Source organism: Spinacia oleracea, chromosome 1 (assembly GCF_020520425.1).
Source record: "Spinacia oleracea cultivar Varoflay chromosome 1, BTI_SOV_V1, whole genome shotgun sequence".
In the NCBI taxonomy this organism is placed as follows: domain Eukaryota; kingdom Viridiplantae; phylum Streptophyta; class Magnoliopsida; order Caryophyllales; family Amaranthaceae; genus Spinacia; species Spinacia oleracea.
This window is the reverse complement of record NC_079487.1, coordinates 22,285,712-22,307,321: the sequence shown is the minus strand read 5'-3', so window position 1 is coordinate 22,307,321 and position 21,610 is coordinate 22,285,712. Positions and strand designations below refer to the sequence as shown.

Sequence of the window (21,610 nt, the reverse complement as noted above, 5' to 3'; positions counted from 1 at the left end):
ATTAAATTAATTATTTAGAGTTCTAATAGTATTCTAATTAATTAATTAGTATTCTAACAGGATTCGAAATCCTTTCCAAGGTTCTATAAATATATGCCTAGGGTCATAAATTTATACATAAGTTTTCAAGTATTCAAAGCTAGGATTTTTAAGCACAAAAATCAGCCATAACTCTTGCCCATTTAGCCGAAAATAAGTAGCACCTTAAGGGCGATTCTAGTTGGTCAATCTTAAGGCGGATCCGGACGTGCTGTGGACTATCTACGGAGGGACGACACTTGGAGTCCTAAGGACTTGTTCTTGTTCGGTTCGGGCGCAGCTAGGGAAGGCACGCAACAAAGAGTATGCATCTAAACTATGCTAAATGATTATGTGTAAATAATATGTTTTCCTGGCTTTATGGTTTTTCCGCATGATTTATGAATTGTCATATGTATCATAACCTAACAACATGAGAATACTCATTCAAAATAGTCTCATTCAAGAAAGTAACTGTTCTGTTTGAGCAATCAGCATAAGGATAGTTTTACGGTGTATATGTGCTGGTGAATCTACATCTATTGTAAGCTTTTAAGATAAAACAAGCACACTGCAATCGTAAGCTTACAAGATTGCAGTGGTTAGCAGCTGTCGGTAATCTGTAGTCAGAAGCGAGGAGGCGCATATGCAACTTTTCGCTAAGTGAAGGGGTTGTGGAGGGGGTCAAAAAAGCACGAGGCTAATGCGTGACCTCGTCCCTCGTGGGTGTGACGCTTCTTTTTGTCAAATCAAGTGTAATTGGATTTCCTGTGAGTTTACACCCAATTGACTAGTAATATAGGAGTCGCCATTCAGTTTTTAACGACAATGAGAAAAACTGACAAAACCCGGTTATCGTGACATAAAGGGAGTGCAATTATGTTTGACCACGACGGCCGTAGGTTCCCTTGTGATCCCTGGTGGTGGGGATCGCTCAACGTACACCCGCAGGGTAGAGATTGAGGGTTCGGGGGTCTATAACTACCGAGAGGAGTACTCGCTCTTCGATAACCCCAGAGGCAGGATATCCTTACTAGCTCAGCATTAATAATTGAAGGGACATGCGTTAACTATTAAACTAATCTGAGTTGATTTTAACAATATGCAACATATAGTACTAGATCGAGCGCGATTATCTGATTTAGATTGTTTTAAGGGACCTAGCATGATAATCCAACTTCCCAAAAATATCATATTTATTAAGCGTGATCGAACAATCAGATTTAGTTAGTTTAACAGTTCATAAAAGGGCGAGGAAAGCAATTAAACCATGGAAAAGGGACACATTATGACGCACCCTTGAGAGGTGCGTCACGGTTCTCAGAAAACTAACCACTTTGACTTTGCTATTTCTCCTTTTATTTAACGAATCTCAAATTATGGGACGGGATACGTTATGTTCGATTTATGGATCGATTGCGACAGAACGCGTGATCGGTTTTGCAGCGTGAGGCTTAGGCTTAGGGGTTCAGAGTCAATACTCAGAATAATAATTGTGTGTTGTGTGTCCCTTTCACGTCGAACTTAGGGCCCTATTTATAGAAAAGAGTTCGTGGAAAGATAGAATTGTAGAACTCTAATCCACGAGGAATTAGGAAAAAACACGTACCAGGTATTTTCAGCGCCCAGGGCTGGGCGTTAAAGATTTCGGCGCCCAGCTCTGGGCGTTGAAAATAGGATCCAGGCAATTTCAGCGCCTAGGGCTGGGCGTTGAAATTGATGTTTGGGCCGTTTCTTTGTCAGATTCGGACTCTTAGAATCCGAAGTGTTTGAGACTTAATTGAGTCTTTTAGTGCGTATTAATTTTATGATGGAATGCATCTGGGCCCGTAACGAACTCTAGGCTCGTTAGGATTTTAATTAATACGTGACTCTTATTTTCGAATCATATTAGGAATAGGATTCTCTCATAATCTCTATCTCATTTAGGATTTATGTTGGAGTGCAACACCTAATTCTGACAGGTTTCTATCTTTTATGACTTGCCACTTTTAGCAACTACCCATTACGACAGTTACTATTTTTAGCAGGTTTCCATAAATGGCAGGTTTCTATAAATAGCAGGTTTCGGGTGAAATGAAAAGGGGAATTGAGATTCGTTATTTTATAGGAGATGCGTTGTCAAGTGGAGATTTATGTTTTCATCATTGAACCTTTCCCTTTCGGGAATGGGGACAAAAGTAGGTGTCTACAGTTAGCCCCCACTTTGACTGAGTCTTGGAGTAAGACGATGGTCAAAGTATTAGACGGAGTGCGTCACACAAGCCATGGTGACCTGTTTTTGCGAGGGTCTCACGAGCCCCCGAGTGATAACATTTGACTTAAGGGTCATCACTTGAAGTGTCGACATATCCCTCACGTGTCATTGGGATTTGTCAACGGATAGTATAGAAACTTCCTCACTTTGTCATTGGAAGGATCTAAAGGTGCGTAGAAACTCCCTCACTTTGTCATTGGGAGTAGCTACATATGTTTTCGAAATCAAAGCTATAAAGTGTAATTGGGCCTGGCCAAGCCCAATCACGAGGTAAAAATGTTTTTAAAATTCTCATTTTCAGGGTTAGCTAAACGAGGAAACCCCATTGTTTTTATGGGACGTAAAACGAAGGAAAATCCAGCACATCGTTCTTTTTTGGAAAAAACGGAAAACCAATCTTTTAAATTTTGGAAAAAGGGAAACTACTCACATCGCTTTTTTGGAAAAACGGAAAACCAAAAGCTACTCACATCGTTCTTTTTTGGAAAAAACGGAAAACCAAAAGCTACTCACATCGTTTTTAGGAAAAACGGAAAACCAATCCTTTAATTTTTGAAAAAGGGAAAGCTACTCACATCGCTTTTTTGGAAAAACAGAAAACCAGAAAAAGTTATTGCTGCAGCAACTAAGGACCTGCGCGGTTAGTGACGCAGACCCCGCCGGCTAAAGATGGCGAGCCTGTCCGCTAAAGGCGGACACCCCGTCCGATAGAAGTGGACGAATCTGTTTTTTAAATTTGAAAATAAGGACCTACGCGGTTTATGACGTAGACCCCGCCTGCTAAAGATGGCGAACCTGTCCGCTAAGGGTGGACACCCCGTCCGATAGAAGTGGACGAATCTATTTTGAAATTTGTTTGTGCTTTTTGAAAATAAGGACCTACGTGGTTTGTGACGTAGACCCCGCCGGCTGAAGATGGCGAGCCTGTTTCATTTTGTTTTTTGAAGATTCTATTTTTCGAAAACTGAGGATCTGCGCGGCTAGCCGGCTAGTGACGCAGACCCCGCCCGCTGAAGGTGGGTGAGCCCTGTCCGCTGAGGGTGGCGTCCCTGAATTTGATTTTTCTTGATTTGGAACTCACGTGGTTCGTGGCGCGATCTTGCCTGATTGAGGTGGGCAAGTCCCTATTTCATTTGTTCTTGTGATTTTTTTGAAAATTTCTTTTTGTTCATTCTTGTAGGAGCGAATTCTTTCGAGGGATGCTCGGATTTACCTGAATGTGGGTTGGCAACGTGCTTAGACGGACCATTGTCTTGTGGTCATCTTCCTTCATGGTTTTGAGCTAGTCCTTACGGCTCAATTTTGCCACTACCTGGGTCCTTGATTGGGGGACCATGTATAAGTATCAACGGCGACCTTTGTCTTGAGGTCGTAAACCGGTTCTTTTTCTTTTGAGATTATCCAAACACAGAACTTTGTACAGCATAGTCTGGGAATATATTGTTTTAACTTTGCATACTTTTTTTTAAGATATATTTTTTTCTTTCGAGCCACCAAGCATTTGTGCTTGACGGTCATTTCTTGTCAAGGAGGTTCCTACGCATTTTGTAATTTCTTTGACCGTGTTTGGGATCGTGCTCGTAAGTGCGAGCGATCTTTGTAGTGGTGTGCTACTCTCAACAAAGCCGTGAGGTGCGACTTTCAGTAATGAAATCGGCAATTTTCGAGTCGAGTGGATACGGCAGGGCCCACTAGAAGTTAGGGCCCTTTTTTGAGCCTGGGTTCATTTTCGGCGCCCAGGCCTGGGCGTTGAAATAATTCACGCCCAGGTGGGGCGTTGAAAGTGTTGTTTGGGCTGGTCTTTTGATGACACAGTTGGCCTCTTGCTCATTCGTTTATTTCACTTGGAAGTTCTATGTATTCTCTTTTCTTTTGTTTTTTCTTTGTTTTTAGAACGTGATGATTTTCTTGAGAAGCCGTAGCCGATTGGTGGACTACGGTGCTTGTCGCTTTGGGGCGATTATTTTAAGGAACTGTTGCTCTTAAGGCGTACAGTTATTGCGATAGTTGGGCGAGTCTATATGGCCCGAGGAACATACCTTGAGGCGTAAGACTTTGACCGCTCTTGTTGTTGTATATTTTTCCTTTTGAACGCGTTCGTGAATGTTCGATACTTAGAATGATGATATGTATGTGCGAACGAGCGTTAATAGAATGGCCGTTGTGTGCGGTCCATTAATCAGTTTGCTTGAACCATTTTTTTGAGCAATGACTGATTTTGAATAGTTTGCTTAGAAGCTTGATAGGGTTCAGGCCCATTCATGAAGTGGGCTCAAGCATCGTGCCCTTCTTGATCGTTCAAACATTTGCTTCGAGTTTTTTATTTTGCTATGGTCGTTTCGTAGCTTGGAGCCCCCAAGTATGCATGTTGGGATGCTTCCTTTTGGCGTACGATTTTTGTAGGTTCTTTCGAAAAAGATGCCTTGGGGTTCCTGCTCGTGTGGGTGCGAGCTATCCCTTCCGTGGTAGGTAATGTTTTGCTACCTTTAATCCTTAATGTAGAAGTCGTGTGGCTTGCATTTTGAATTTGGGCGATAAGTAGTCTTTGCCTCTTTTACACATGCTCTTTGGTCGTGCCCGCATTAGTGCAATATGCCTTACTCTCTTTTTTTAGACTTGTACCGTGGGATAGTTGAACTTATGGTGCGACGTAGGCATGTGTGGCCTAACCGCATGTATTAGAACATTTCTCCAGGTGTTGGGATATCATTATTATTTTTTGCATTGGAGTACTTCATCACGCCTCGTTCAGGTGCTCGAACAAGTGTAGCACCTTCTGCGTGGGTTTGCACGGCTTATTACTTCGTTCGATGTGAGGATTCATAGGCGTTTCTTTCTTATTTTTATATCTGGGTAAAACATGGCTAGCAGAAAGATTCAGCGCCCAGGCTGGGGTGTTAAAGATATCGGCGCCCAGCTCTGGGCGTTGAAAATGATTTCTGGGCAGAATTTTGACAGTTTTTTTTGGTTTTTTTTTTCTTTCGCTTTTGCTTTGGAACGATGTAGACTGTGTAACGGGCGCTTTATAGGGCGAGCGTTATGTGCAGTGGTTTGATCGGAGTTTTGGTGACTCGCGATTTTCAGTTACCCTTGTTAGTGGGGTGACTTTATATATTCCAAGTAGTGCTTTAGAATTTGGGAGGGGTTGTAGCCATTCTAGGGTTCGTTTTACACGATTAAAGCTTAGGATTGTGCCCCTATGACATATGTATAGCATTAGCGTCGAGAATTTGCGATGAAATCATCATTTCAAGCATTTTTAGAGTGTTTTTCTCAAGCCTCCAACTGTAGCTACGGGATTGGCTTGGTGCTATAACGCCTTGCATACGTTTTTGTGCAGTCATGGTGACATGGATCATGAATAGTTTGAACCAGACTCGTTTAGTGCGAGGTACGTTCGAGTAGTGATCCGCTACTTCTCTTGTAAATGTCGTATTGTGCGACATTGCCATGGTCAAGGTAGTCACATGTTGAAGTGTGCCTTGACCAAAAAGCTAGGTGCCTTTCTTTACCCATAATCATATTTAAAAATCTTTTTGACTCACGTGCAACGTTGAGATAGACGCATACTAAGCTTAAACCAACGACACTTTATTATGTTCGAAGAAGTCTTTGAAAACCATTTGAAAATTATTTAAAATCCGAGGCCTACTGTGCACAACCCGAGTTGTCCTAGGTAAGTTGACTTATAGAAAGGTTCGTACAGGATACTGTTACGATTTTTGGAATGATGTCTAAGGATTTACTGGAAGCCATGGTACAAGCGTCAAGATATTACTTGTGCCCGTTTGGCATATGCTTTTAGGCTTTTAGGGCCATCTTTTCCAGAATTGCGGGAATATAAACCGTTTTCAAATTGACTTAGATTTACTTGGTGTATGTCTGCACAAAAGGTCAAGGTATACTTAGTTCTTTCCCTAGCTCTTTCATTTCAATTTTTAGCCCCCAGTTGCTTTTATGTCTTCCCATTAATGATGCTTTTCAGATTTCGATTTTAGATGCCCGTGTCATATGTCTGAGTAGGGTGAGCCTTGGTTAAGTGCCAAGTCCTATCGACAATGTCTGATTTTTTTCAAAGGGGATTCGCAAGCATTTGAATTACCATGAACGGGTGCCCTGAGTTCGAAGGAACGATGGGGCGACGCCGTAGAACAATCCTCTTTATTGCAAGCTTACTGCCTTTATTACTTGTTGGCGATTATGACTGTGTCTAGTGGTGAAAGAAGGTCTTTAAGGGAACGACTATGTCTAGTGGTGAAAGAAGGTCTTTAAGTGAGTTAGTTCGCTTTAGCGAGGGTCAAGCCGAGTACTTTAGAGGTCATGGACGCTTGCGCTAGCCCCCATTCAATTGAGGCAAAGCGATCTTTTGAGTCTTGGCTAAGTGCCTAGGAGTGTGAGTGCTCCTTCTGGCAAGGGTACGTGCCCTTATTATTTTTCGATGTATGCTCGTTTTGGCATCTTGATGACTTGGATTCTTCTTTTGACTTAAATTTTTCTTTTGACTTGGGTTGCAAGTAATTAAATTTCAATAAGGGACTCTATTTCTTATTCTTGTTATTCTATAGGCTCTAACATTTTTGCAAATTGGCTGGACCGAATCATGGATTGCCTACGTATCCGCCTTAAATAAATAGTACGTTTGAGTGGAAACATATTATTTGAAACGGTAGAATAAGTGAAGTTAATTATTATTTTAATCTGCTGCTTTGCCGTAAGCCAAAATTTTGTTTTATATTTTTTTGAGTACATGTATTTTTTGGTGGTACGTATATCTGAATACGTGCTGTACCCCTCCAAGTGTTCGTTATTTTTCCGTGCATGTGCGGATAAAATACGAGCACTACTGGACAAAATTTTAGCAAGCAGAGAGAATCAGCGCCCAGGCTGGGGCGCTAAAGATTTCGGCGCCCAGCTCTGAGCGCTGATAATGGCTTCTGGGCGGATCTTTTATTTTTTTTTGGTGCGCTAAATGCTTCTTTTTCTTTTTAGACTAACTTTAGAGGCGCTTTGCAAAGTTTGCTTTTTTATTATTTATTCCCCTCTTTTTTGTACTTTTCATTTGTTTCCTTTTTTATTCGTGACTCGAGACGGTTTGATAGGATGGGTTGAATGAGATAGGATAATTTGTATAGGTAAGCATGAGGATTATATTTGCTAGGACTCACAATTTGCAGCCTCAAGCTAGTGTCATGAGTTTATATCATCCTAGGCCAATGAGTAGTATGGGGACGTCTCAAGGACGTATCCAAATTGTTGGGTTATGATACATATGACAATTCATAAATCATGCGGAAAAACCATTTAGCCAGGAATACATATTATTTACACATAATCATATGGCATAGTTTAGATGCATACTCTTTGTTGCATGCCTTCCCTAGCTGCGCCCGAACCGAACAAGAACAAGTCTTTAGGACTCCAAGTGTCGTCCCTCCGTAGATAGTCCACAGCACGTCCGGATCCGCCTTAAGATTGACCAACTAGAATCGCCCTTAAGGTACTAATAATTTCGGCACTTTTAGGCAAGGTATGTGACTGAATTTTTCTCTCAAAAACTCACTTTGAATACTTGAAAACTCTTTATAAATTGTGAACCCAGGCCACATATTTATAGGGGTATGGAAAGAGAATTGGAATCCTACTAGGATACGAATTAATTAAATTAGAATCCTAGTGAAACTCTTATTTAATTAATTTATCTTTTAGGATTAGGAATTTAATCATTAAACGAATCCTGTACGTTTTAGGTTTCGTATGTGAACACAAACACACACGCACGCACAGCAGCCCACGAGGGGCGCCATGCGCGCGCGCGCACAGCCTGAGCAATGCAGCCCACGACTGCCGCAGCCTTGGGCGCGCGCTGGGCCTGCCTTGCGGTGGGCCTGGCGCAGCCTTGGGCTGGCGTGTTGTGCCGCGCGTTTCCCTTGCTGGACGTGGGCCTGGCTTCGTGTTGGGCCTTCGTCTAGCAAGCTCGTCTGATGCTAATTCGTACGACGCGCTTCCGATTAATTTTCCGATTCCGGAATTCATTTTCGATACGAACAATATTTAACATTTCCGATTCCGGAATTAATTTCCGTTTCGAACAAATATTTAATATTTCCGTTTCCGGAATTATTTTCCGATTCCGATAATATTTCCGATTCAGACAATATTTCCGTTTCCGGCAATATTTCCGATTCCGGCAATATTTCTATTTCCGATAATATTTTCCGATACGTACCATGTTTCCGTTTCCGGCAACATCTACGACTTGGATAATATTTATATTTCCGATACGATCCATATTTCCGTTTCCGGCAATATCATCGTTTCCGGAGTATTCTTTTCTTGCCTGTGACGATCTCAGCTCCCACTGAAACCAAGATCCGTCGATTCCGAATATCCATAGATGGAGTATTTAATGCCATTAAATACTTGATCCGTTTACGTACTATTTGTGTGACCCTACGGGTTCAGTCAAGAGTAAGCTGTGGATTAATATCATTAATTCCACTTGAACTGAAGCGGCCTCTAGCTAGGCATTCAGCTCACTTGATCTCACTGAATTATTAACTTGTTAATTAATACTGAACCGCATTTATTTGACTTAACATTGAATGCATACTTGGACCAAGGGCATTATTTCCTTCAGTCTCCCACTTGTCCTTAGGGACAAGTGTGCATTTCCTAATTCCTTTGTCGCTCGATGCTTGCTCTTGAACATAAGGTAAGAGTTGTCATCCTTATTATGTCCAGAGGTGTTCCTCGGTGTCAGAGTTCAACTGATCAAATAAACAGATAATCATAGCCTATGATTCATCCGAGCACGGCCATGCATTTCACAGTTTCTAGCTCTCCGAGTGGCCTTGTACAACTTTTAAGCATCTCATCCTGATTTATGGGAGGACAATCCCAATCTTGCGATCTTGAGATTAGACTTCGTTTGATAGGTGATTACCTGAGCGTTGCCTTTATAGCCTCCTTTTACGGTGCGACGGTTGGTCAACGTCAAAGCAACCAAGTTCTCAAACAAGTAATCTCAAATCACTCAGGTATTGAGGATTTAGTGTCTAATAATTTTAATAAAATTTACTTATGACAGATTTTCATCTCTTACAGTAAAGTTTCATAGGTCTTGTCCGATACTAGTCTTCCCAAAGTAAGTATCTATGCAAATGATTATGACATTGCCATGTCCACATAGTTCAAGAAACAGAACTACTAGTCATCTTGCATTCTAGTCGTCTAACGTTTTCTATTCGTCCAATTTTATAGAAAACTCCGACTAGGGACCATTTTCAACCTTTGACATTCAAGTTCACTTGATAGACATTTCTTAGTCACAGGACTGGTCCTGACAGTCTATCTTGAATATATCGTCAAATTTGAAGGGACTCATCATTTAATACTAAACCAAGATTAAATGGAATATGAAAATACATTTCATATATGATAAATGTTCAACCCCATTGTTTTACAACCATGGGCCTCAAACCCATCTTTAAAACAGTTCATGGAATTCAAAGCTATGCTTGATTTTCAGTGCTACAACGTGAGTGTTGCTTCTCACTTGTTGCATAGGTTTAGTTATCATGCTTTGCTAATCTTAACATCCTTTTCATCGAATGTTCTTCGAGATATGATGATAAGAACTTTTGAGTATGTTTATTTTGTGATCTAGTCTTTCTTGCTACATTAGTGGTTCTCACATTTTGCAATGAATAACCATTAAGTCAACAGACATGTGATCTTCCCAAGTTCAATGAAGAACTCATATAAACAACTCTATTTTATTGCTTCTTAGGCAATAGTTACTTTTACTTCAACTATATAGGTTGCTAGTGATGCTTTGTTTGGATCTACTTATCCAAGCAGTTCACAGATATGTTGAAGACTCTCCAACTATATCTTAGAACATAGAAATTATTATTTTAATTTCCCACCACTAGTAGAAAAAACACCTATTGAAGCCCCCCTGTTGAGGCGGGCAATCAAAAGTTTGCCACAATAACCACTAAGTCAACGCGGGTCAAGGACTTTAATGAGATGTTTTGGCGGGCTTCTTAAATGTTCGCTTCAAGAGACTCGGTTGAGGCGGGCCTTATCTTGTACGCTTCAAAATTGAAGGCTGTTGAGGGGGGCATTGCATTGTTCGCCCCAACAGCCCACCTCAACAAAAAGCCCACATAAACTCAATGCGGATTAGGGTTTCTTTATTTCCCGTCCCCAATTCCTCATTACCCTTCAATTCTCTTAGCCGCTTTTCTGCTCTCTCCTTATCTCATTGATCTTTTCTCTTTTCTCATTTCTCCTTTCTTTATGTTCTGGTTTCATTCTTTCTTGAAGAAAATAAGCCATGGATTGATATCCTAAATTCCTTTATACCCTTTATTCCCTTAGCCGTTTTTAATGTTATCTCCTTATTTCCCAGACTTTTTCTCATCTTCATCTCCTTTTTTTCTCTCTTGCGATTCCATTCTTTCATGAAGAAAATCAGCCACCAATGGTACTTCCTCCACCCTGCCGTTGTCTCCTCCCCTTCGGTATTTGCGGTTCATAAAATATGGAGAAATGGAAGCTTCGAATCGTCATCTATATTATCTCGAGATCTTGATACTAACAAGGTACAAATTTCCTTTTTACATTAATTTTTTATTGAATGTTGTTATTTACCCTTTTTTCTTAATTTGTTCACGAGTTGATGATGATTTGACGAACCTTATTGACTGAAGATCGAATTAAATCAAGAAGAAGAACACCCAATTTCCCCCAAAAAATTGAATAAATTGAACATGCAGCATATGTCGACGAAAGAACACTGGTTTTAGGATCTCGGTCCCGAAAAACCTCACCATCGGACATTCTTAGATCTAAAAAGGTTTCATTATATTGTCTTTTTTTCTTCTAACAAAAAGTTATTTTAATGTTAATAAAAGTTAGAATCTCAATATTTTTAAAAGAATTAACTTTCAGATCTATAGTTTAGTTTATATGCAAATTGTTGTTTTGTTTTTGTTAATTTTTCAGATAATTTTTGGAAAAATGAAATAATAATATTTCTTTCTGGTTTGTAATTGTTTTTTTGATGCCGATTGTTTTATATTTTTTTTAATCATCGTGTATATATTTCTTATTGTGAGGATCTTCCTTTGCGTTTTATTGTTATTGTTCACTAGATGATGTCTTGCTTTTTTTTTTTGCAGGTGTGTAATGGATGGTAGATTAATTAGTTGGAAGACAGGAAAGCATATGTCGTCAATTTGTTTAGTTTAGATTTGCTTACATTACTTTGATTTATTTCACTTTGTAAGATAGTATTTTGTATAATGTAATAGTATACAAACTCATATCTCTTGTACTCCTTATTTGAATAATAATAACGAGACGTGTTTAGTATTTCTAGTTTTTTGCCTCCCAAAAATATTTTGTTCGCACTAATCAAGACCCAAATCATAAGAAATAAAAAGTAAATCATACAAAAATGCAATTTTCTAGCCATCTATTGAGGCGGGCAAAGGTTATGCAACGTCTCAATAGGGCCCTAATACAGGTCTGTTGAGGGGGGCATTTAAGAAGTGAGCCTCAACAGAGGAGGCTGTTGAGGCGGGCTTCTGTAAAGCCCCCCACAACAGGTCCTTATTTTTCGCTTATCTGTAGAGGTTGTTGAGGCGGGCTTTTGAAAGCCCCCCACAACAGATCACCTGTTGAGGCGAACAAAGCCCGCCTCAACAGATCACTGAGCTGTTGAAGCTACGTCTGTCGCAGCGGGCCTTGTTCGCCTCAATAAACCCAAAATGCCCCCCTCAACAGGTATTTTTTCCACTAGTGCACGCAACAACTCATGGTCTCCGATCCATGTTGCCATTTCAAAACACGATGCTCTTAGCTCGTCCTTCTCAATGGTTAACTCCAAAGGGTCTTGCTTGATCCTTTGCCAGTGTTTATGCGTGTAGCATCAATATTTAGCATATCTTTATTTCCTTGAATCAAGAACTATTCCTATGTACCTTTTTAAGTACCATAAGTATTCTTGATCTCAATCTAGTTGATCTTCACTTAGATCAATAGAGACTGGTATATGTTCGTCATGCCTAAAGTCATACGATACATTTTTGGCGATCCTCATATTATATTATACATGATAAATTCTTTTGCAGAATAATTCCCAATTGAATTCTATTCATGTAACTTTAGCTCATTCTAGTTTCGGTAGATACTAAATTCAGCTAGATTCTTTGCATATAATATAGGTTAAGAACCTTACTTAGATCCTTTGATGTTTAACTTAGTAAATGCTTATACATAGTTCAAACATCTTTTACTTAGATTTATTCACATGGGTCGAATATCTCCAATGGAGTCTTTCGTGTTTGATTTAGTAAATGTCATTACTAAACAATATCATAAGATCTTTGTAAATAGATCTTAATACCCAATATGTACTAATTTTCGCCTTGGTCCATCATTGATGAATAATTTCAAACCTAAGTCATTAGCATTTGAATGTTATTTCACAATAGAGAGATATGTGTGTGATACACACAGGACCAGTTAAGTTTTTATGTACTCCCACTAAACTTCTTATATATCTATAAGAATCATGTACATTTTATGAAACTAAAATACTTATTAGCTTCACTAAAATATAGTTCTAATTCCCAATTGCTTGCTTAAATCTGTACTTAGATTTTATAAACTAGCTTTTCTTTTCAAGCATTTATTTGGATCCACAAATCCTATGACATACCATGTACATAGTTTCTTCCAACATTTGACTGAGGAAGATGTTTTGTCATCCAATTGCCACATGTACCAATATGCAATCATTGCTTGAATTATAGACTTAAGCATTACGATTTTGCATGAGGTTTCAACACAATCCACATCGTGAATTTGCTTGTAACCTTTACCAACTAATCTAGCTTTGTGTGTGAACACAATTTCATGTTTGATGGTTTTTACCCTTAAAACAAACTTGCAACCAATAGGTGTGAAACTATTCTTGCAAATTAACAAAATTTTAATTTTGTCATCAAAACATTGAGTATGTTTTATGGCCTCTAACCATTTAAAACATTTGAGTCTATATATGGCCTCTAACCATTTTAGGGAATCTAGGTTTCGTCATAGCTTTCTTACAGGTCACAAACTCATTAATCTACATGATAATAGTTTGACTGCAAGTTGTAGGTTTCTTCACTATCTAATAGAAGAATCTCATAGTTTCATTGACCAGAACTCTATGTTTCTTTACTATCTAATAGAAGAATCTCATAGTTTCAGTGATTTGAACTCTATATCAATAGCCACTTGAAAGTCCTTTGAATATTCTGTTCTCCTTGAAGCACTTGTAAAGTCTTCTAAGAGATGTCTATTCTTTAAAGCCACTTCTAAAGTCTTTAAAGAATAAGTTCGGATTTTCTGAAGCACTTTGAAAAGCCTCCGAATGTCCGTTTATGTTTGTTGTTCGCCTCGAAGACTTTCGAGGTCTATTTTCTCCCACTTGTCATTTTTGGAAACGAATCCCAAAAGGACATTATTTCGAGCAAACAAACATTATGTTCTCAAAAATTCGTGGTAGAAACAATACCCTTGTGTCTCATTTGAATAAATCACAATGAAACATATATCTAGACTTGGGCCTTAGTTTGTTGAATAACAAACACTAAGCTCCCACTGAGTTTAGCAACTCTTTAGATATATATAATTGAAAAGATATCCTGAAATTACTTTTCAATAGCTTTGACGAATTTGGTTTAGTTTGTTGGTAGTTGAGCATTTTGTTTTAGAAATTATAGGAAAAGTCTTTATTATTCATCATTAATCGAATCAAGTACTAATTGACTTCGATTATTCCAACTAAGATATGCCATATCTTATGGACATAGATTGTGAAATTACAACACATAATCTTTGATGATCATATTTGGTCTCAAGTAATCATCAACATGATCTAACCTAGATCTTTATGATTTCTTGCCAAGTGGATTTTATACTTCTGAATCTTTGAACTAGCCAAACAGATTCAACTTATATCACATTTGAGTAAATAAACCTATATTCACTCAAATCCATGTGAAATAATAAATTCATAAAATCTTTCTTTAGCTTTGAACTCTATTGTCTAGGCGTTCTAACAATAGTTCATATCTTTTGTTACTATCAACAAGTAAGACTAGTCGTCTTAAATTGATCTAGAAATCAATGAACTTTCAAAAGTCCATCAAAATAGAGCTTTTGAATGTTAACTTGTTGATATGGTCTAAGCAACAATGCCAAAGATTAGTGGAACTTAAATCAAGGGGTTGATTTGAACCTAGTAAAGTTCTTTAAAGAGTTGTTTGTTTTAATCAAGCATATTGACTCAACCTGTAATTGACCATTTCATTCAAATAAACAAACAAACATTGTTTTTGTTTTTCTTGAATGTGAGTCTTCCTGTGTTTGAAACAGAAATTTAGGTTTGCTGATTATGGAACAAAATAGCCATTAAGTTCCAGCCTTTGAAAGGACTTAAAACAAACTTAGATGACCCTACAATTAATGTAGCAATGCCATGCTTCATTTCCCACTTGTAGGTCATTGGTGTATCCTAGCTTCCATTGTTTGAGTTATTACCGAAGTAAGAACCTCAAGCGGTATATGATACCAAGGAAGTTTGATTGCTAGGTCATTCTCTTTAAACATAAACTTATAGGTAGAAACGGAATCGTAATTTGTTCCTCGTTTTCCTATTTCTTGTACCCTTTCTTATAATCTTAAGAATTGAATTCTTTAGCGTTGACTTTTATACTTTGTTAGACATGTCCAATGTCACCCCAACAAGGTTCTTTACCATTTAATTTATGTTGAACATTCTGTTTCAACTAGATGATCTTACCAGAAGCTTCTAAAGTTCTCTAAGCATCGATCTATTCGAATGTCTAGGGACTAGACTCATTCGAGAATTAAATGGACAAAGATATTAGGTTGTTAACCATTGGTAAAGCTGAGCGTTTTAAGCTCAATGCTTTATGATCTCAAAACTACATTGTATTTTGAATTCACAAGCACCAATTGGTTTGCCATTCGACTTTGATGTTCGAAAACAACCATAAAAGTCGCTAAAAGAAACGTACATTTAAATTGCTCATTTTCTCTCATTTCCGTGAATCGTTCTTGGATTCATTACCAATCGAGGAAATTTACTGTTACCTTTCTAAAAGGATTTACTGCAGTGCAAGATATTTAATTATAAACAATAATTAAAACATACATTGAAGCATGCAAAGTCTAAACATTTATCATGAATAATAACTTGAAAATGAAAGCAATCATGCAATTTAAACAAGTCATTAGCATTTTATTCGAATTATGTGTTCCGGCAGGTGTGAATAAAATGATTCCAAGATCCTAAAATCATTGAAGAACTAAGCACAGTTTGTCGACTTAATCCTAAAACATCTTAGGTAAGCAAAAGCCTTTTGCTAATAGTCTAGAAACTATTCTTGGTTGATAGGTACGTCTAAGAACTTATTAGGTAAACCTATCGATTTTGCCACGACATAAAAGGACTCCTTACTTATATCGTTGAGTTTCACCAAAACTAACATGTACTCACAATTATTTGTGTACCTTCCCCCTTTAGGACCAATAAGTAACACCTCGCTGAGCGAAAACTATTACTAGATTGATGTAAAGGATATCCAAGCAAGTGTATATTTTGGCTTGGCACCTTATAACTCAATTTTTAAGTTTGGAACTTAAGGCTCTTACTATGTTGGTTAGATTTTAAGTGAACTAAAATCCTTAATCATGCAACATAATCAAGCTTTTGATCTCATGCATTTTAAGACATATTTAAAAGCAATAAATAACTTAAAACATGCATAAGATAAATGTGATCTAGTATGGCCCGACTTCATCTTGAAGCTTTAACTTCAAAGTTCGTCTTGAAAATCTCCGTGGGAGGCACCATTTTCTTCAAATAGGATAAGCTATAATTAAAACTAATTACAACTATTTGATGGTACGCAGACCATATTTGAATTAAAAACTAACTTTGGTACTTTAGACCAATTACATTCAAATTAATGGTACGCAGGCCATATTTTCTATCCTATTTGGGCCATACTAGTCACTTCATAACCTGCAAAACAGTACATATACAATATATACCATTCACCCATTCATTATCATGAATGGCCCACATAGCTGGTTAGTAAAACACATTATGCATCACGTAAATATTTGCAGCAATTAATCAAGGGCACCAATAATCTACCAATTATTCAGTCCTTATTAATTCTAATCAAGTTGTTTTAACCTTAAGGATTTGTAGACCTAATCAAGAGTTTATGACTAAAAGGGCTCCCACTTAAACCAATAAATTCATATGCTTTACTAATTTTAAACATAAAAATGTATTTCTAGTCTAACCGGAAACATACAAATTTAATTAAAATTTAAAGCTCATATAAATTTATAATTGAATCCAAAAAGTTTAATTTAATTTCAGTCGTATTTAAATTAATTCATGATTTTAATTTTAGTAAAATAATTAGAATAAATAAAATTTATTATAATTACAATATTCAAAATTAAAATCCAAGAAAATAATTTAAATTATTAATTTTAAAATTAATTAAAATTACGTAAACTGAAAATTTCAAATTAAAATTTCAAAACGATCTAATCATAACGCAACAACCCCACGCAACGTACGCCCATGGGCCACACGCACACAGCCATCGCTGGCCATGTGCGCGCAGCCCATGCGCTGCGTCGCATCGCTGCTGCTGCTTTCCTTCGCAAGGCCTCATGCGAGCTGGTGCTTGCTGCGCGCGCGCCAGCGCTCGATGCACGCGAGCCATCGCTCGCTGCGCTCGCTCGCCAGCGCTCGCTGTGCGCGCTCGCCAGCGCTCGCTGTGCGCGCTCGCCAGCGCTCGCTGTGCGCTCTCGCCAGCGCTCGCTGCATGCGAGCCAACGCTCGCTGTGCGCGCTCGCCAGCGCTCGCTGCGCGCGCTTGCCAGCGCTCGATGCTGCGAGCCATCGCTCGCTATGCGAGGTATCGACGCTGGGCGGAGCATTCGTGGCACGCGAGCTTGCGCTCGCTGCGCGCGAGGCTCCGCACGCTTTGCGCGAGGCAGTGCGCGCTGTAGCGCAGCTCGCTTGCTGCCCACACGCGACTGCCGTGACTTGCCTTCGGCCATGACCATTCGTCCATTGCTCATAGCCCACGACACAAGGCAGGGCTGCTGCCTTGCGCTCGTGCACCATGGCCTTGCTCATTGCATTCGTGCCGCATGGGCGACGAGCTCCCTTGCTTGTCGTCACATGCCCGCACTATACAACACCCCTTAGGGGTAACACGTAGCGTCCATTGCTTTGTGCGTGCAAGTTATATGAACGAATCGCATAAAATTTGAAAATTTATATTTAAAATTAATGACAAATTAATAAATAATATTAATTTCATAATTTTAGGGCGAAAAATCGAAAATTTATTATTCAATTGATTTCCGATTATCATGGATTCAAGCCTAGGTCATAAAAATTTAAAATTTATCATAAATTTACAATTTTTATGGTGGTTTTTAATCATAGGTATCTAATTAAATTATAATTAATTATGAAAATCAAATTAATTCTAAACTATTCTAATTTTCAACAAATTAATCATAATTACAAATTAGATTGCATAATTAACAAGGCTAGGCATTCAAACTTGTCAAACATATACAGTAGGTCAATCAAAAATTCAAGATTTATCAACAAGAATCGCAAATATTTAATTTAACATCTTAAATTTACGAAATTTTGCATTCGAAAAACTAAAACCTTGGGAAAGTCATAGTTAGGCTTCGAATTTGAGAATTCTGGGTTCGGCAGAAAAACATTATTTTTGTCAAAATTTTAGAATGACTTTTACACGCGGAATTGACACAAAAATCACTCGATTTGGATGAGTAACGAAGAAACTGCCGAAAAACTGCGTACATATAATTAAATAAACGCAATTTGCAATTAATTAACAATTACGAAAATTAATCACCCCTTTTAATTCTTGCAAATTTGTAATATTTAACCATGTTCATGCAATTTAGATTATGAAAATAATAAGAGGCTCTGATACCACTGTTGGGTTATGATACATATGACAATTCATAAATCATGCGGAAAAACCATTTAGCCAGGAATACATATTATTTACACATAATCATATAGGATAGTTTAGATGCATACTCTTTGTTGCGTGCTTTCCCTAGCTGCGCCCGAACCGAACAAGAACAAGTCTTTAGGACTCCAAGTGTCGTCCCTCCGTAGATAGTCCACAGCACGTCCGGATCCGCCTTAAGATTGACCAACTAGAATCGCCCTTAAGGTACTAATAATTTCGGCACTTTTAGGCAAGGTATGTGACTGAATTTTTCTCTCAAAAACTCACTTTGAATACTTGAAAACTCTTTATAAATTGTGAACCCAGGCCACATATTTATAGGGGTATGGAAAGAGAATTGGAATCCTACTAGGATACGAATTAATTAAATTAGAATCCTAGTGAAACTCTTATTTAATTAATTTATCTTTTAGGATTAGGAATTTAATCATTAAACGAATCCTGTACGTTTTAGGTTTCGTATGTGAACACAAACACACACGCACGCACAGCAGCCCACGAGGGGCGCCATGCGCGCGCGCGCACAGCCTGAGCAATGCAGCCCACGACTGCCGCAGCCTTGGGCGCGCGCTGGGCCTGCCTTGCGGTGGGCCTGGCGCAGCCTTGGGCTGGCGTGTTGTGGCGCGCGTTTCCCTTGCTGGACGTGGGCCTGGCTTCGTGTTGGGCCTTCGTCTAGCAAGCTCGTCCGATGCTAATTCGTACGACGCGCTTCCGATTAATTTTCCGATTCCGGAATTCATTTCCGATACGAACAATATTTAACATTTCCGATTCCGGAATTAATTTCCGTTTCGAACAAATATTTAATATTTCCGTTTCCGGAATTATTTTCCGATTCCGATAATATTTCCGATTCAGACAATATTTCCGTTTCCGGCAATATTTCCGATTCCGGCAATATTTCTATTTCTGATAATATTTTCCGATACGTACCATGTTTCCGTTTCCGGCAACATCTACGACTTGGATAATATTTATATTTCCGATACGATCCATATTTCCGTTTCCGGCAATATCATCGTTTCCGGAGTATTCTTTTCTTGCCTGTGATGATCTCAGCTCCCACTGAAACCAAGATCCGTCGGATCCGAATATCCATAGATGGAGTATTTAATGCCATTAAATACTTGATCCGTTTACGTACTATTTGTGTGACCCTACGAGTTCAGTCAAGAGTAAGCTGTGGATTAATATCATTAATTCCACTTGAACTGAAGCGGCCTCTAGCTAGGCATTCAGCTCACTTGATCTCACTGAATTATTAACTTGTTAATTAATACTGAACCGCATTTATTAGACTTAACATTGAATGCATACTTGGACCAAGGGCATTATTTCCTTCACAAATAAGTTATATGGTCATTATGCTAATGGTGGCGTAAGAACAGGTTTGGGCTTTGGAAATAATGGGTATGACGCACGTGTCAATGGCCGTGCGTGGTTTGCGGTTGATAACAAGTTCAAAAAACAAGAGTTGAGGTAATGGTTTCTTGGGTTATGGCAATGAGAACATGGATGGGTTAAATGAGCTGAACAGGGACCCCAGAGCGAAGGCGTCTAAGAGCATAAGGATTGGAAAGGGTAGATATTGTAGAATCTTACGATTTGGATTGGTTAACTCAATTCTTTTCCTCCGTTTACTTGGGTAAATTTCGCGCTTTGGGAGGTACGGGCTAAGTATTTCATGGCTCGCCCTTTTCTCTCTCCCTTTTCTCTTTCTCTTTTTTTCTTTTTGCTTGGGATTTCTCCCCAACATAAATCCTTCAAATTTTTTATTTGGGCTAAGAGGTAGATGGTTGTGGTCTTAGAGTCACGAGGCGAGACTGAGTGAGCCTCGTTTGGTAGGCCTATAGTGGACCTTTAATTTTAGCGGGCCTAGGGTGGACCTTTAATTTTAGCAGGCCTAGGGTGGACCTTTAAATTGTCTTACTTTGCAAGCGTATTTAGTCGTTTCTTAGAATGTGCAAATAGCGTAGATTCAAAATCTTATTTTTACCTTATTGAAATTTAACGAAAGAATTACATCGAAGATAATTTTTTGCTTCTTTTCAGATTTCGGTTTCCGGAATTTAACTGGAAGTTGTGATTTAGACTCGAACTTTCATTAATCTTTCTGATTCTAACCCGTGTATGAATACAAGGAGGTGGCCTAGACTCAAAATAATGACGTGGCGTAAGCCTATAACACTTGACCAAGCGACTCTCAGATTTAGGCTAATTGGACCATAACTTTCGTTGGTTGACACTTTAGATTTTAACCCTTGGGTGTTCATTTGTCATGTGCCATTTTTCTTAATGTTGGCAAGGTAGTTAATTGGGGAGATCGAATTTTTATTTTTGCAAGACTAGAATCATTAGTGCGGCTTCTCTCTTAGTGTGTATTGCTTTACCCCAATGGTAGCCATATGGTATGCCGATTTGGGTATTTTCATGGTTGGTCATGTTGCATTCATGGAAAATCTTTTGGTCCGTACTTAGTAGTATTTCAAGGAGTGAGTGACTCGAGAGGACTATGATAGTCGTGACCCAAAGTGATCATAAGCCTGGAGGCCATTAATTCTTGCTAATGGTATTGACACCTTAGGTTCACTTTGGGGGTTGTGCGACTATGAGGGAATGATTTCCAGAATGTGACTGTTTCCATTTTGCAAATACATAACATATTCTTTTTGTTGGTGAGAGAGAGTATTGAGGCCGGAGATTCATAGCAGGGGATGACAATTATATATGGGTGCTTATTGATTTAAATGTTAGGAAGGGAGACTCAATATGGTTTAACCTTTTGACTTGCAGAACGACACCAAGCATTAGGACCGTTTCTATGGATAAGACAACTAAGACTTAGGATTTAGATTGTACTTTTGGCATAGCCTAGTCTAGACTCAGATTTATTTTTTTTATTCGGACATTATTTTTCTTTAAAGATTCTATTTGAACATTATTTTTTTGAATACTTTGCCCATGTGACATCCAAGGTTATTTCGATTAGCGTGCTCGGTTTTGGAACCGAACATTGTCGTCATAGGAGGCCTAACAACGACACAAAGAGTTATTTTATTTTTTTACAAGTCGCTTTTAGAATCGAGTGCCTTTTCATACGCCCTTGCAGCAATTTTTACGAAAGGTTTTTTTTTGCTACGTGTTTCCTTTTTCGCGGGCACCGAAGCTGCTGCGCCTGACCAGAAGGCCAA

The 21,610-nt window shown here is 38.7% G+C and overlaps 1 long non-coding RNA gene across 1 annotated transcript; it reads left to right on the top strand.

Annotated features, from left to right (window-relative positions):
* Positions 1–10,551: 10,551 nt before the first annotated feature.
* Positions 10,552–11,662, top strand: LOC130465763 (uncharacterized). The gene is made up of 2 exons (XR_008925780.1): positions 10,552–10,884; positions 11,464–11,662. It is a non-coding gene; the product is annotated as an uncharacterized lncRNA (long non-coding RNA).
* The last annotated feature ends 9,948 nt before the right edge of the window (positions 11,663–21,610 follow it).